Raw genomic sequence first — 10,753 nt, forward strand, 5'->3', positions numbered from 1 at the left:
GAATTTAAAAATATTATAAATTTTTTCTTGAATAAAATATTTACAAAATCTTTAATATAAAAAAAGAAACTGTCTCAAAAAGAAACGGAAAGAATTTCAGGAAATCTACAAGTGATAGTAAAGAAAAATCTGTATAAATACAACACAAAAACGCTTCGTTTTTGAGTTTCAGAAAAATCTGCTTTGATTTCTGCTTCAAGGATGAAATGAAGCCTTACGGAAATTCTTAGAATTTAAATTAAGTGATAGATCTGATGATTTCATACGGTTTTTGGCCTGAAAAACTGAAAAAAATAACAAGAACTTTAATATTTAAGAGATTCTTGAGAAAATTATAATAAAGAATCAAACAAAATAAAAAGTGTAGCAAAAGACAGTTTTTTAAGTTTGACATACAGTAAATTCATTATTTTATTTTATTATTTAATGCTCAGTCTTTTGATACTATGTCATTAGATTTCTGTCCTTCCAGTACAATGTATCATCAGACATATTACTACAACCAATCAGTTCTTAAATGTTTCCAATTCATAGCAGAACCTTCACTTTTACAGATAATACACACAGGAGATGCAAGGTATTTCATCCTAAAATGATTCTTCATTAAATTGCCAATAAATAAGTAAAGTTTTGCAAAAAAACACTTCTAGTGAATTTAATTCTGAATATATCTATATAAGTAACGTCAACTAAACATGAAGAAGAGTATAAGCAACTTTATTAAATATTAAAAATAGTAAATATTAAAAACAAAACAGACCGAATATGGCAGAAAAATACTGCATTATAATTTTAAAGTGAAACAAAAATCTTTGCAATTGGAAAATATCTAGAATTAAAACAAATTAAAAAAATAATTTTCTAATATATTTAAGTTTCAACATGTTATTTTAAATTTCATCTTTTAAACCATTTTTACTTGATATTCAAGTTTTTATATTAAATTTCTTTTTGGTTGTTGCGTAACTGCATCTATGGTACTCCATTGTGTATTTATATTAATTTATTTTAACTTTTCACTCGTTCAATTAAGACGAATCGTTTAATAGTTATTTCATAGTGGCACTAGTACGGATATACAAGTCTAAAGTATAATTAAAAAAGTTAGCGAAAAAAAAAGTTATTTTGTTATCAACATGTGTTCAGAGACAAAAAAACAACTACTTTTTACACAAATTTTACTAAACATGTTACATAATATGTGTATGTGGTTTTGTAAACTATAATTATAATGTAGAGAACTGTGTGATAATGTACATTTGTTACTGTGGCGCAGTTACCACTCGAATACGCCAACCGAATGTCGCCCGTCCACCAATAAATCATTTAAACACATAGAATGCACCTGTGATCCTATTGGGCTCGGCTGGCTAAAGATACTTCTGTTAATACAAAATTTCGGTATATCCACAATTAAAAAAGTTATAATTGATAATAATTTAATTATATATTGTAAATTAAGTATTACACAAAACGAAAAAAAAAAATGTTTGCAATAAAATTGCAAAGTATTAATACAACGAAAATATTAATATTTTTACAACGAAAACATTGAAACTAATTAACATTCTATAAATAGTTTGTAAAATATTAATATTTTTATAAACTTTTGTTCAACTGTATTGAAACACAACCATATCAGTAACAAAAAGATCAGAATACATTAAATAACTTTAACAGTACTTTGTTTGACAGTAGATATTAGTATTACTAATGAAAAATAATTTATTTTTAATATAACCATTTGAGCGTAAAAAAAAAACAGAAAAAAATAAGTGTACAAATGAATTAATTTTCTAACTTTTAAAATGCCAAATAGCAATGTGTAAGAGTGAATGTATAGGAAGGCAGCTATTCAAATATAAATAATAAATCATAAAAAAGAAAGTTCGAATGTAGAATTTCAAAAGATTTCTGAGGTCGTAGATTGTTTTTCCTTAATTTCGAGTGAAATTAAAATCTATGGTCATTAGCCCTTATTAAATGCCAAATATTAGTGCGTTAACACAAAGTGTTAATCAACCCAGTTGTTTAATTTAGTACTTTTATGTAAATGAGATTATTAAACGTCCTACTATCCCCGGAATTGAATCCTTACTTCAAAAAACCTTTAAATTTATCAAATATCCACTTCTTGAAATTTTTCAGATGTTTTAAAATAATCAGTTTGCACAGGAGAGTGCAGATTAAAAAAAAATATTCTCAATGAAAACGAAGAACTATATTATCTTCACTCTCATATCGAATAGTAAATTTTAATTTAAAAAAAATTATATCATTTAAACATTAATTAAAAGTAATTTAACTTAAATATAAAAATTAACCTTTAGGTTTATTTTTTCCTTAAATCACCTCGGAAATTCATGTAATGAAATAACTGGCTGATATAATAAAGGTGGTGAGTTTAATTTTACGCAACGAAACTTTTCTTCAATTCAATTTCATAATTTTAAACATAAAGGATAAATTTGCTTATAAAAATTTTTTAAGCAGTATATAGAAGTTTCAGTGAAATAAGACTGATGATGTGATATAAAAAGAAGGTACAAATGTTTGGAATACGTAGAAAACGGATGGCAGTCCTTATTTTCAATATGATCCTTAATCATGCAGTAGTTGTAAAAATGTTTTTTGTCAATAACTGTTGATACTAAACCTGATCGTTAACCTATTCTATTCACTGGACGAACAGTTGTGTTGACCATGTGTTCTCCCTTTATCCCGTTTTTGCAAATGATCCCTTCGTTTTTCCGTGTTCAGGCTTCGTTATGTGAATTATTATATTTTTTGCAACATTGGTAACTACTGTTCCTATTAACTTGACTCTGTATTAAATTTTATCGACGTAAATAAAACTGAAGTTTTGTCGTTGCTAAGAACAAACCTTTTTCACATATTTTCATTTCATAAAAAATCAAACAAATTAGGTAATTTTTTAATGTGAACAACACTGGACTGATTTTAATAAAAATTCCAGGATGACGTCATCTTACTTACTGAAGAATAAAATACAAATATTTTATTAAATATAATTTGAGGTACACTCATCCCCCATCTAGAGGGGAAAATGGTTTTACAGAATTTTTTTGTACAGGAATAAAAAAAAATTATGTCAAAATTTAACTACACAACATTTAAATAACTCTAATTATAGCAGGATTTCACTTCGTATTTAAAGATAATGTTACTTTTATACAATCTATGCCGAAGCGACTATACCTTTTGTCAGGATTTACACAAATTCGGCCCGGAGGATCAAAACAAAATGTTGGAATAACTGTGTCTAAATGAATTTTCCAGTATTCAGAACTTATGACGCTGGATCATTTATGTCTTTCAATAAATTAGTGCGATCAGTTACATTTTTATTATATGTAATTTATAGCAGATTTAGATACATTTCGTTTATTTTAATATTGTATCATTAGTAACTTATTTCACACTGTTGAGGTTAATTATGATGTACATGTACATTATTTATATTTTAAGAAGTATTATATTAAAGTATTTTATTTAAATTCACATTTAAGTTACATATTTAACAGCACTGAATTAACTTTAAACACATCTTTTTTTTGAACTGATTTAACTTTAACTACATCTTTAACTGAACTGAATTGACTAACAATAGTATTATCAAGATAAAATGTATATTATAAAACAGCTGTTGAACTAAACTAGATTAACATATTTATATGCCTTACATGAGTAAGAAGAAATTGTTACAAAGTTTGTTTATTATTAATAAGGGGGACATGAAACTGAACATAAAATTGAACTGAATGATGGTAGTTGGTATAAACCTGGAGATATTTCAAACTTATCGTCTATCCCCTCTGAGTTGATAAAAGGCATTAACTGTAAGAAAAAATAAAATTTCAAAATTATTTTTCAAACCCCCCAATAGGAAAAATAATGTTTTGCATACTTTCTAATTTTGAATTACAAGAGATTTATACACTTAGCACAAGATTTTAAGGTAAGAAAAATACAGTGTAATGTTTCAAATATTTTTGTGGGGTATCTTTTCTAAATTTTGATTGAAGCCTAAATTCTATTTTTTGTAGAAGTACGTCTTCTGTGATCTATCTATCCAAATGAATTTTTGTTTTTAAATTATTTTTGTTAGATTTTTTTGTGTTATATTAAAAGATAAAATAACATTATTTATATGTTTTTGAGTTGAATAACGTAATTATAAAATGAAACCCTACTATAATTACTTCTTTTTTTTCTGAAATGAGAATTTTATATGAATTTAATAATCAATGAAAAATTAGAGCCTTAAACAGGATTCAAAGCTTAGATTGCTGCCTGAGTAAAGAAATATTATTGGAACTTCATCATCCTTTTTTGTAAAAATTCTTTTTTTTTTCTTTTTGATCTGCTTGTTAATTATGAATTTTAGGAAAAATACCAATATATAAGTAATTGAGAAAACATGATTTTCAACAACTTTTGAAGAATACGTTTTTCTCAAATTAGATTCACTAAAATCCGTATCGTGAAAAAATCATTCCTCCTAAACCCTGATTTATATAAAATTATAATGTAGCTATTAAATATTTTTCTTTAACCTACAAGTATTTTACGTTTTTATTATTATTATTTATGAAACGTTTGTGAATAATATTATGATTGAATAGCAATCGTCTTTAACAAATTAATTATTACTAAATAATTAATTAAAAAGTATCGTAAAAATATATCTAAAATTTTTTAATTCCGTTAGATCAGAAAATGAGTGTGTAAATAAAACAGTTATGTTTTTATAAGCGTGCTTTGTAAAGTACACTGTTATTTACTTTCTTTCTCTTTCTTTTTATGTAGGTAAAGAAAAAATCCTTCTCTTTGTAGTAATTATTTTTTTAAAAATAAAGTAAATATGGAATTAAATAAAATATTTAAGTCTTACAAACTAAGTAAATAAATAAATAATTTTTAATTTGTAGCTTGTTTTAGAATACGATCAATATAGCTTAAGTAAAGCTTTTTTTTAATATATTTCTAATTACGGGAATCCAGGACTAAAAAATAAATATTTAAACCAATTTTTCAGACTTTTCAACAAATTTTACATTATTAGAAAAAATGAAATTATTTCAAAGGAATGGAAATATAACAGTTCTACTTAAATTAATTTATTATTAATTTAATTATTTTTTTGCTTTGAAATAAATCTTCCGTCAATCTTCCATAAAAGAATAAAGGGTATTCCTCAAACTGAATATTTAATAGAATCTATTTATTTCATAAGGAAGCAGGAAAGTAAAAACTGGAATTTTCTTTAAAAAATTTAACGATAACACATGAAGGAGTTTTACTCGAACAAAGCGCAGAAGTATCGTTATCTCCTGTTGGTCTGCCTCGATCATTGAATGTCAAAGGCCCTAACAAAACTTCTGCACGAGCCCGTTTTAAATGGAGTCATAAGGATAACTGTGATGTATTGAGGGCATTTCACATAGTAACACAGTGTGGGAAAGACAAACTTAACTATCGTGTGAAGATGTACCATGAACTCAAAAATCTTCGAGCAGATTTACTGAACAAAACATATGTGACTGATTTATGTATATTCTTAGTAAGCCTGTTATAACAGTTAATGAACAAAACACGATTAAAAATGAAATCTTATTAAGTATTTCAGTAGCTCAATTACCAGTACTAACCCTGCATGTTTAAATGCAGACACCAATAAGCATTATTTAGTTTCTGGAGCAGAGTGCAGTGCATCTAGAAAAGAGCCCAACACAGTAGAGGAGACTTCGAAAATCAAGGAAGAATTGGAGAAGAATGTCTCTTTGTATGCCGGAACGAATCCAAACAACAGAAATCTTCTACCAAATTTATACCCTAATAAGAGGACCTTTCAACTCTTCGGTACAGTTAACGAAATTCTCAGCACAGGAATCATATCCACTGTGGAATCTTTACAGTTAAACGCGTATTGTGCTGCAAAAACTGTATTAAGTGTCCAGAACATCAATTCTGAACTAAGGGTGGCCTCAGGTCCGATAAGAGTATTACAGGTACCAAAATGGAAGAGAAGAATTGAGAATAAAATAAAGAGATTCAGAAGTGATATCGCAAAGCTGTCAATGTGGAAGGATAAACGCAACCAATGTAAATAGCATTTAAGGGATAGAGTAAACACATTCTCAAATTACAAAAAAATCAGTCAAGACGATCCAGAATTCGAAACAAAAATTGATTTGCATAATAACACTCTCAAGTAAAAGATTGCAGTTCTGGGGAAAAGACTACGACGATATAACACATCGAACAAGAGAAAATCTGAAAACAGGAAGTTCGGCCTCAACCAGAGACAGTTTTATAACAGTCTCAATGAAGCACAATGCATCTGATCTACCAACCATGGATACTACCGTAAAATATTGGAGCCGACTGTGGACCGGTACTGTGAGCCAAAATTCTCAGGCAGAATGGATACAGAATGAGGCAAGGGGATCATGGACACACCCGGAATTTCTTCCGATGATATCAAACAAGCTGTGAAAAAGTTACAAAACTGGAAAACAGCACGACCTGACGGTATTCAGAATTTTTGGTGGAAGTACTTGGCAACTCTCCACGCCCCTTTGGTGACGATTTTGAATGATTTGTTCCGCAATCCTTCTGAAGCACCCACTTTTTTCTGCCAGGTAGTTACATACCTGAAACCAAAATCTAAGGAAACCAAGGATCCAAAAAACTACAGGCCAGTCACATGATTGAAGAGAGTGTACAAAATTATTTCCTCAATAATGGTTCGTAAGATCTCTACTTATCTAACATCTGAAAATATTCTCACTGAGGAACAAAAGGGTTGCCGGAAGAAGGCTAAAGGTTGCAAGGATCAGTTGATCATAGATGCGATAATAGGGGACAGGCAAAGAGAAGGAAAAGAAATCTCATAGTTGCATGGATAGATTATCAGCCTATAACTCGGTACCTTACAGTAGACTTCTACATTTTTAAACTGTTACATATTTTACGGCATTCATCAAAGTATTATTGATCACCTTAAGAAGTTAATGAGTTCATGGTGTATAGAACTGGTACTCCCTCGAGGAGGAAATAAGTCAAAACCAATCCCAATACAACGCGGTTATTTTTCAGGGCGATACTTTGAGTCCCCTGCGGTTCTACCTAGTTGCTAACCCTCTTTCAAGTATGTTGTACCAATCAGGAAGCGGTTTCAAAATGACTGACAAGAGAAAAGTATATACACTATCAACCATCTAATGTACATGGACGATCTCACATTTTATGCTAACAATGATATAGAGCTTACAAGTTTGCTGAATATTACAGCCATATTCAGCAATGGTATCCAGATGCACTTTGGTGTCGGGAAATGCGCCACTCTGAAGGTTATAAAGGGAGAAATTGAGGAGGTTCCAAAAATCTACAGTTTGCCGAGAAATGGAAAAATACGGTCACTAGACGCAGAGAACACTTACAAATATCTTAGTTTCAAACAGACCCCCATCATAAACATAGATCAAGCTAACAGCAGTTAGAGAAAGTATTCGGAGAAAGACTCCGCAAAATCCTAGAGACAGAAAAACCTGAACATCTTGGTATGTACAATATTAACAAAATGCAGGATGCATCACCCTAAATCAGTAGATCGTTTGTATATCTCTCGTAAAGAAGGTGGTAGAGGCCTCCTCGACCTGAAGTCGCTTTGTAACAGACAGATTGTATCAATGAAGAGATATTTTCTCTCCAGGTCTGAAACATTGTCATTGCACAAAGCAGTAGTTACATCTGACAAGGGCTACTCCCCTGTAAAACTGAATGATGACAATTTCTACCCCAATATCATTTCAACCAGTGATAGGATCCAAGCATGGAAATCTAAGACACCCCACGGTAGATTTTCCCATTCTCTAGAAAATGCCGATAAGGACGCATCTACGCGTTGGCTAAAGATGGGTCTCTGTTTGGAGAAACTGACGGGTTTATCCATGCCGTCCAAGACTAGGTCATTGCGACAAACAATTACAAAAAGTTCATAGAAAATCAGGACATCAGTGATGAGTGCAGAATATGCCATTACTCATCAGAAACAATTGATCATTTGATAACTGAATGCTCCAACTTGGCTAACACGGAATATCTGCATCGCCACAATCTTACAGTAGACATTGTTCATCAGGCATTGGCATTAAAATTAGGACTTGTAGATGACAGGAGCATTGTCCTTATTTTAAATATAAGGCCAAACCTACATTGGAAAATGACCATTGTAGACTGTTTCATGATTTCCCCTTACATACTGACAAATTTTTTGCTGCAAATAGACCAGACATGGTTCTACACAACATTATAGAAAAAACTGCTCTTTTCATTGATGTCACCCAGTCATCAGATCACAATATTAATAAGGCTGAAACAGATAAAATAACCAAATACAACCCTCTTGCAATAGATTATAAAAAAATTTACAAACTGAAGTCAATAGAAGTTTTTCCCATTGTGATAACAGCAAACGGATTAATTAACAAACATTTTAAAAAATACATAGAAAAGGTTGGCCTGGATCCTAAAGTCATAATTCCAAAAGCCCAAAAATCGGTAATTCTAGAGATGTGCAGGATTGTACGTACTGTGTTAAATGCGTCACAGCATTGATTGAGGTATGCCCCAAATGGCCCCTCATGCTGAAATTCCGGATGAGAATCTCGAAATAAATAATAATAATATTAACAGCAATAGTATATTGTAACGGGGCTAATGTAACGTGTTTTTTCCGAAAAGAAGAAAGCGAGAGAAAATAAAGAAAGAAGAATCTAGAAGTAACCAGGAGGGATTCTTTATGTAGAATAAGGGATCCGTTTAAGAATTGTTCTTTGTAATACAGACAATGGTACCTCCAAAAGCTCCTGTTCGACCACAAGGAATATGGGACCGGAAAAAGAACTTATTGAAAAGGGTAGAAGACGCGGACAATAAAAGTTATTTCGCTTGAACAATCAAAACAACCGGTTGGGTACTGGTTCTGCAAGCCAGGATGTATAAATAGTGCCGGGGATCAGCGGAAAGAATCAGTAATTCTACAAGTCCGAGTTTAGTGCAGCGTGCGATAAAGCGATAGTATTTGGTAACCACGAGTGAAGAGTGCGTTACGTGTATTCCATTTTGAACAGTGGTTGAAAACAAGAAGCTGTTCGGTGAGTTATTTGTTAGCAGGAGTGAAAGTGACAATATTCTATTCATTCATAAAGCATAGGGAATTTCTTTTGTAAACTGTAAAAATAATAACATTTGCAGAAAGTGAACTGTATGAGTTGTTCTATTGACGTTAAAACAATTTTGTTTTTTTGTTTAAATTACTATTTTGTAAGATATATATATATATATATATATATATATATATATATATATATATATATATATACACATATAAAACACTTTAATTTTAATTTAAAAAAAATAAATTTTTAATTTAATCTTTTTTTTAATTTTAATTTTTTTATTTAAAATAAGAAAATGAAATCTAAGTAGCTTGCCACTTCGAAACCATTTATTTATTGGTATTTATACTGGGGTGGCCACCACATCCCAAGCTCCTGGAGGGCCTTCATAGTAGGGTACTGTCTAAAGAAAAACCAATCCCGTTTTCTGGTTGACAGACGTTCGGCTGAATAATTACGACTGAACTCGTCTAACCGGTTCAACTAGAACCACTCTGAGAGTAGCCCATACGTTTGTTTTTTATAGTGCTTGCTACTTTAGGTCTGCACTGGTATGTCAATTTGATAATGGAACTGAAATCATCAGTAATATTTTGCTTCGTTATATATTACTAGTTGTTATAACCTAAAGTAAAGGCACAATGTCAAGTTTTGCCTATCACTGAAATCAACAGCAAAATGATTTTATATAAATATATGTATATATATTTTGTCTTTCCAATATTTTTCAAACAGGGACTGCCCTTGATAAAATATTAATTAGGAAAATTTATTTGGAAAAAAAGGAATATAATAATTTACCTACAAATTTATAGAATTTTTTTAAATTCCGTAATTGTTTTAGATTTTTGTAATATCTACACTGGTACAGTACAATCTTTTCTTGCAAGTCGGACCGGGTTAACCCTGGAATAATAATATTTTTCCATCATATCAAAACAGGTTTTTTTTTACTTTCTCGATAATAGCTCATTAATGTTGCAGCAGGATAGCTAAAAAGGGAATCTATATCGATGGGTGAAAATTTTGGGTGACGGGATTTTAGCATAACTTAATATTTAAACCATTTGACTTTGTTCGACATTTAGTTAAAAAAAAAAACATCAAGACAAAAGGATAGAAATTTCCGAAGATGTATGTATCTTTTCATGATGCACGTTATGGCCGCACGCATGTTAGCCTGTATTTTTATAACTATAATTTGCTTTGGTCTTCATGAATAATATTGCACTAAACTGCGTCAACTTACTGAAGATAATTACTTTAGCGAATAAACTTTTATGCCTGAAAAACAGTGGAACCCGTACTTAAAATAAAAAAAATTATTTTAATTTTGTAAATTTAACTCTAGTATTAATGTTTAAGACATTGAAACTTTTCAAAACGTGGAGGTTTAATGGGACTCTACTTAAAAATTTAAAACACTTTTGAATTTTTTATAAATTTCTAATTCTTTATCTGCTTTACAAGTTGTGCCTGTTTTTAAAAATGTTATGTAAGATAACTGTCAAGCAAGGAGGTCAAATGTTAACAAATATTTTTACTTA

The sequence above is a fragment of the Lycorma delicatula genome, chromosome 3 (assembly GCF_047948215.1).
Source record: "Lycorma delicatula isolate Av1 chromosome 3, ASM4794821v1, whole genome shotgun sequence".
In the NCBI taxonomy this organism is placed as follows: Eukaryota; Metazoa; Arthropoda; class Insecta; order Hemiptera; family Fulgoridae; genus Lycorma; species Lycorma delicatula.